Source organism: Hypanus sabinus, chromosome 12, assembly GCF_030144855.1.
Source record: "Hypanus sabinus isolate sHypSab1 chromosome 12, sHypSab1.hap1, whole genome shotgun sequence".
In the NCBI taxonomy this organism is placed as follows: domain Eukaryota; kingdom Metazoa; phylum Chordata; class Chondrichthyes; order Myliobatiformes; family Dasyatidae; genus Hypanus; species Hypanus sabinus.
In genome coordinates this window covers 36802361-36809960 of record NC_082717.1, presented here as the reverse complement: position 1 = coordinate 36809960, position 7600 = coordinate 36802361, and positions in this window count along the sequence as shown.

The window sequence follows — 7600 nt, the reverse complement described above, 5'->3', positions numbered from 1 at the left end:
GGATCAATGGATGTGATTTGTTTGGTGGTTGTGCATTGTGTCCAACAGCAACAGGAAACCTGTGCAAGAGGGTTTTTAAAGTGGAAAAGCCATTGTACTGGGGCAGTTCTACTCTCTCAACCTTGGAAGTCTGGGACCAGTGGTAGACACAAGCGTCACAAACTGGGATCCTCCTTGGTTGCATTTGATGACCTTGAAGTCTTCTGTACCTCTGCTGTCCTTGGAGAGTTGCAGTGCCGCCTTCCAGCTGTTTGATCTTACTGTAGGTCATCCACAGTCTTTCAGAGCTGACTTCACATGCTGGGACAGGCATGTCCCTATCTCATCAGGGAATGTGGCTGCTGATTACTCTCACATGCTTAATATAATCATTAATTCATTATTTTGTAATTTACTGTCAATGATCTTTCATTTGGTACCCAGTCTTGTTAAAGAATGACAAAAGAGACAATAAGATAACTTAAGATGCTCTGGGAGGTAAAGAACTTCCAGCATACCGTGTGATATGATTTTTATAAGGACTTCCTGTACAATTTCCCATGGTTGCAATGCTAAAAAATTCTAGATTTTAACAGGGAACTGGAAGGAAAACATTAGAAATACTCAGCCTGTCAGGCAGCATCTATGGAAAGAAAAGCAGAGTTAATGTTTGTGGCCAAAGACCCATGTTAAGAGAGGAAAAGGTCTGCGTATAAAATACAATAGGAAAACACTGGAAATACACATCTGTGGGAAGGGAAACTGAGTTGATGTTTCGGGTCAAGAACATTTGTTGGGACTAAGGCAAAAATATGGTGCTGGGATGTTGTGGGAGGGGGAGTGGAGTTTCAGAGGGAGGTGCTAAACTTTAAAAGCAATCTTTTCTCATACATAGCTTGTAGGTATTACTGACAAAACCAACTGTATATGCCCAATTTCTTTCTGCCCTCAAAAAGTTAGTAGTGAAATATCTTCTTGAGCCAATGCAGCCCTTCTGCCAATTTATCCCTATTATTTAATGTCATACAGGTGTGTAGATCAGCCATTTCAAAGAGGCATTAAGAGTAAACCACATTTCCGTAGGTATGAAGTCATATATAGGCAGATTTGGTAAAGACAATGGATTTTTTACATGTGACCATTATGAGTTTTATTACACTTTGCCAGTTTCTTGGATACCAACATGAAACCATGTTTTTATTCCACATTTATGTGACCAGCTGAAGGTAAATTCACCAGATGCACATCTGGATTTTAATCATGTCTCTAAACCACTGGATCCCCAGTCCAAAAAGAGAATACCTATTCTTTTACTTGTTCACATGTCTGTGAGAGCCTAATTAGTGATCAATGAAACAAAAGAAGATATGATCTAGTTTTGATTTCACCAAATAAGCCAGATACAACTTCACTGTATTTATTTCAGAACATCTTTGTCATGATTAGATGTAGAGTCCTAGGTTTTGTTCGGTGTACAATATACGATACGTGAACAGAGAAAATTAAAGTTTACAAATATATAAATCTGAAAAACTGCCATAAAGTTACATACATTCTATTCGACCCAAAATATTGAAACAAACTAAGAAGGCTATGGGTCAAGATGTGTAATATGGAATTTTCAATCAGAATACTTTTCTGCTGTTCAGAACGGCTCAATTCAGAATTGTCAATGCTTACTCAGCTAGAGTAAACAGACCCACTTCAGTTAAAAAAGTTTGTTGCCTGGGACAATGCTCCACTTTGAAACGACTTCACTGAAAGTCAGATTGGACTGTTATTTATTCATCACTCTTTATGGAATATTACTGCCTTTGACGGCTACATTTCAATTTAGTGTTTGAGATTCTTTTTAAACTTGAATCAGCCCTTTCTTGGAAAACAAATCCTATAGAATGTAAGCAGTTTCTCAAGATTCAAGATCTTTTAATATCATTTCTGTACACAAGTGTATGGAGAATGAAACGGTTGTTACTCTAGATCTGATGCAGCACATGAAAACAAAAAAGATAAAAAACAAATAATGGTGATAAAAACACAATATATATAAATACAAAAGATAGCTTCCATACATAGATTGATTGTAGGGCCATAAAGTGACACTATGCAGTACATAATTTGACTGATGGGAATTAATACACTAGTGGTGGATTTAGTGGGTGGAGGTGTTGATCAGCTTTAGCGCTTGGAGAAAGTAATTGTTTTTGAGTCTGGTGGTCCTGGCATGGATGCTATGTAGCCTCCTCCCTGATGGGAGTGGGACAAACAGTATAGTTATATACATGGGTACACTGGTGCCAGTGATGCATCGGGCAGTTTTGACTACCGCCCATTGTAGAGCCTTCTTCTCCGCCACAGTACAGTTTTCATATCAAGTAATGATGCAGTTTGTAAGGATGCTCTCTACTGCGCATTTGTAGAATGGATGTGGAAAATCCGGCTCTCTTCAGCCTCCTCACAAAGTGGAGGAGTTGGTGAGTTTTCCTGACTGTGTAGGATGCGTTTCGAGACCATGAGAGGTTGTGTGTGATGTGCACTCCCAGGAGTTTGAAACTGCTTCCAATGCCGTGCTGCCAATGTAAGAAGCGGCGCGAGTGGTATGAGTTCTCCTGAAGCTGATAACCATCTCCTTTGTCCTGTTGACAAATTATTTGCCTGGAAGGTGGCCTCAAGCTCTTCAACCTCCTCTTTGTAGGCCATCTCATCATTGTTGGAGATGATAACTGCTGTGTCATCGGCAAGCTTGACAATCTGATTACTCAGCTGTTTGTCCCTGCCGTCATGTGTGAGCAGAGTGCTCAGCAATGGGCTCAGCACACAGCCCTGGGAGGCGCCTGTGTTGAGGATGACGGAGAAGGAGGAGCAGTTGTGCATCCTGACTCTCAGAGGTCTGTTCGTTAGGAAGTCCAACACCCATTTGTGCAGTGGTGTATTTAGACCGAGGAGTAGGAGTTTAATGATTAATTTAGCGCTTAACATTCCCCTGAAGTTGAGGGCTCGGGCCATTCACAGATTCTGAACCTTAGGACAATGAGCCAGCGGTCAGGCATGTTTGCTGGCTTTGCTTTTAGATGTTAAAGCTCTGGTGGCCTTGGATACCACTGTGCTGCCTCACCATGACAATGTATGGACTTGCTGCTGTGTTACTCAGCAAATTCATTTTAGGGAAGTGTAAATAGAAATGAAGCATTTGTCTAATGGAAGAGCAAACAAGATGTTAGGTTACCCCAAACGTATTTAAGTTGTTGTCATCATTATGCAGCAACATTAGTAGAAAACAGTGGGCATTTCACTCAGCTTTCTAGACTATTGGATAGTAAATGGCTTAGGGTATTGTAGCCTTTTAAAAGTTCTGACACAATTTAATTTTAAAGCACCATCATATGAGATAAAACAGTTATTCCCAATTGAAAAAATTTCTTACCTCGGGATTGGAAGTTCAACTCCTTGCAAGAGGACAAACAAATGTGGGAGTTTTCTCAGGGCTCCTTGTCCTTTAACACCATATGTTTGGCAGACATCTTGTTTAAGCTTTTAAAATGTACTTATGACCATGAAAAGGGAGAAGTATTGTAGCAGATGGAGCAAAAATGCTTGGTAAAGTGGTGCATCAATTTAAGTTGGGTATCACCAATGAGAAGGTGGCTGCATTGGGAGCTGCCCTCCTTTCCCTTTTCCACCTTCTTATTCAGTCCTGATGAAGTTTCTCAGCCCAAAATGTCAACTGTTTACACTCCTTCATAGATGCTGAGTGACCTGCTGAGTTCCTCCAACATTTTATGCATATGAACGAGGACTTAATTTTTGCTCTCTCTTATTTATTTCTTAGAGAACCTTTTGGGGTAAGGAATAACTTGCTTCCACTCAGGTTCTGTAGTTCTTTGGTTACTGATAAGTAGGATTGCCCTTGGCTGAATGGAACCTCTTGACGGGTGTGGTAGATGAGATGTTGTGTCCCAATGCACTATTTTTCAACGGCCTCTGTGTACCCTCATCCTGAGAGACTATATGTGATTAGTGACTTGCTCAAACTCCTTCTCCATTTTGAGCAATGGATTCCCATGAATTGGTGGGAATATTACATTTTTTCCCCCAAAACTATTCTGAGAACTTCCTTGAAATGCTTTTATGTTCTCTGAGAAAACTTTAACTATGTCAGAAGTCAGAATGGGCTGCTTGTGTTGAAAACAATGTGTTCCATCAGTGGAACTGGTTAAATGATCAGTCCCTTGATGTCTGTTGTTAGAAAACAGTTGAGGGTACAGCTCACTGTTTTAGTGAAGGAGTCATTGATGGTTTGGCACAGTTTCATCTGTGTCCACAACTCTGAACTGACTCTACAACCTATGAATCATTTTCAAGGACTCTGCAACTCATGTTCTCAGTAGTATTTATTTACTTATTTTTTTCTTTGCACAGTTTGTCTTTTTGCACATTGGTTGTTTGTCAGTCTTGGTATGTGTGTAGTTTTTCATTGATTCTATTGTATTTCTCTGTTCTACTGTGAAAATGTTCGTGAAATTGAATCTCAAGGCAATATTTCGTGATCTATACCTACTCTGATAATGAATTCACTTTGAACTTTGTACATCACCACTGATACTGGTTCTGAAGTGGAAATGATGATGGATGTACTGTTTCCTGATTGTTCTGTACATTAACTCCAATTGGAGCTTTCTAAAGAAAGGGATGCAGTTCTGCAGAGGAAGAAAACTGACAAGAGGATTGGTGCAATGACACGACTTTCCTTGACCCCAGTCTGCACTGTAGTTATGTCTGAGATGCATCCATTGGAAGGGATCATAATATCTGGTTCAAAACACTGAAGGGTAATGGGAGCCTAGTGGCTGAAGATAAAGGCACAACTTCATTGAGGAAATAATAGGTAGGATAGACAAACAAGAGTCAATGGATGCTGTTTACTTGGATTTTCAGAAGGCCTTTGACAAGCTGCCATATGTGAGGCTGACAAGATTGGCTGACAGGTAAGAGAGAAACAATGGGAATAAAGGGCCCTTTTCTAGTCGGCTCTTGGTGATTTGTAGTGTTCTGCATGGTTTGGTGTTGGGTCTGATGCTTTCCATGTTATATGTTCATGATCTTGATGGAGTTGATGGTCTTGTGGCTAAGCTTGCAGATAATACAAAGATAGGCGGAGGGGCAGGTAGTGTTGAGCAAGCAGGGACTCTGGAGAAGGACTTAGATTAGAAGAATGAGCAAGGAAGTGATGGATGGAATGTATTGTAGGGAAATTTACGGTCATGCACTTTGGTAGAAGGAATGAAGGCTAAACTATTTTCCAAACCAGGAACATATTCAGAAATTAGAGGTGCAAAGGGACTTTGGAGTCTTCGTGCAGGGTTCCCTAACTGGCAGGTTGGGTCAATAGTAACTAAGGCAAGTGCAATGGTAGCATGTATTTCAAGAAGACTTGAATATATAAGTCTTCTTGAAATAAAAGAAGATGTTTACTGAGGCTTTATAAGGCACTGGTCAGGCTCCACTTGGAGTAAAATGAGCAGTTTAGGACCCCATATATTAGAAGTAATATGCTGGCGTTAGAGAGTGTCCTGAGGTGGTTCATGAGAATGATTCCGGAACTGAAGGGGTTAACATATGAGGCTCTTTTGCTGGCATTTGGCCTTTACTCACAGGAATTTAGAAGAATGGGGGGTGGTGGTTCTCACTGAATATTGAAAGGCCTAGATCAGGGGTCAGCAACCTTTACCACTGAAAGAGCCACTTGGACCCGTTTCCCACAGAAAAGAAAACACTGGGAGCCGCAAAACCCGTTTGACATTTAAAATGAAATAACACTGCATACAACGTTTTTTTTTGCCTTTATGCTATGTATAAACAAACTATAATGTGTTGCATTTATGAAATTGATGAACTCCTGCAGAGAAAACGAAATTACATTTCTGCATGCAACAAAAACATTTTGAACTCCGAAAAAAAGACTTTGGGTTGAAAGTTACTTTTAAGTAAAATATTCAATGTCTATTTGAGTCCTTCTTGTATTTATGAAAAACGCCGAACTTAAATTTTCCGCCAGCAGCAAACCAAAAATAACGTCAGCCAGCTGTCATCCTGAAAAATGAAAGGACTATTTCACTGAACTATGAAAAAATATGAATATAAGTAAAATAATAGGCAATTAAAATATTTATCATACTTGGTTAATGGGATTTCTGCTCCTGGACCTCAGCGCACAGCGTCTGCACATCAGGGCTGTATGATGTCACCTTCATCTTTACACAGGATCGCAAGCTGTCATCTGTGAGGTTTTCAATATCACTCCATTTGTGTTTCTGAGCAAGAACGGCCTTCTGACGGGCAACATCTTCAAGGTCTGCTGTCAAGCGTCTAAACTTGGACACCCATATGTCTTTGTCGGCTATGTCGGCCAGTTCCATCTCAAGATCAGGTTGACTCACACCTGCCAATGCAGTCGTATTCAGTAGGGAAGGATCGATGCTTAAGGGAGTGACCGGGAAGGATAATGTGTTTTTTTCCTCTCTGAACTCACAGAAGCGTTTCCCAAACGATGTTTGCATTGCGATGATTGCAGAATGTAAATACTCCGAAATTATCATGTCGTGACCTTGTTTGAACTCTCTCAAATTGGGGAAGTGAGACAAAGTGCCTTTCTGTAAATCTCTGGCAAGCACTGTCAACTTGCGCTCGAATGCCAAAACATCCTCCAACATGTGCAGGGCTGTACGTCCTTTCCCCTGAAGAGCTGTGTTCAGCGTGTTCAGGTGCGCTGTCATGTCTACCATGAAGTGTAGCTTTTCCAGCCACTCTGGCTGTTCCAGCTCAGGAAAGGTGAGCCCTTTGCTGCCCAGGAAAGTTTTCACTTCTTCCAGACACGCGACAAAGCGTTTCAGCACCTTCCGTCTGGACAGCCAGCGATAAAAACACGTTGTAGCGGTGTCAGTAAACTGCAGTCAAAGATAGCTTTATTCGAACTAAACAGCCTTGCTTTTAAGCCTCCCTCAACCCAGCCCCCATGGACGCAGATGCTGCAAAAGACGCGTACTCACAAACCCCCGTAGGCTATCTCCCTTAGCCGGAATGCTGGCTAATTGTGAGCCGTTTCGGATGTGGCAGGAAATGTGTCGCTACACTTAGGTTGTACAAGATCACCATAATTACATTTCAAAAGCTAACAAACTAACATAAAATACATTTTAATTAAATACTGACCAATTATTTCCCAAAGCCACAGGGAGCCGCAGCACAGAGGTGAAAGAGCCACAAATGGCTCGGGAGCCGCAGGTTGCCGACCCCCGGCCTAGATGAAGTGGACATGGAAAGGATGTTTCTAATATTGGCAGATTCTAGAACCAGAGGCCATGGCCTCATATAAAAGGACATCCATTTAAACCAGTGATGGGGAGGAATTTCATTAGCCAGTTGGTAGTGAATCTGTGGAATTCATTGTGGGGGTTGATAGGTTCTCAATTAGTAATAGCCTCAAAGGCTACAGAGAGAAGGCAGAAGAATTACGAAGAAAGTAGAACAGTGGCTGTATTTCATTAAGAGTTTGAAGAGACTTGATATTGTCACCAAAGACTCTAGCAAATTTCTACAGATGTACCAAGGAGAGCATTTTAAC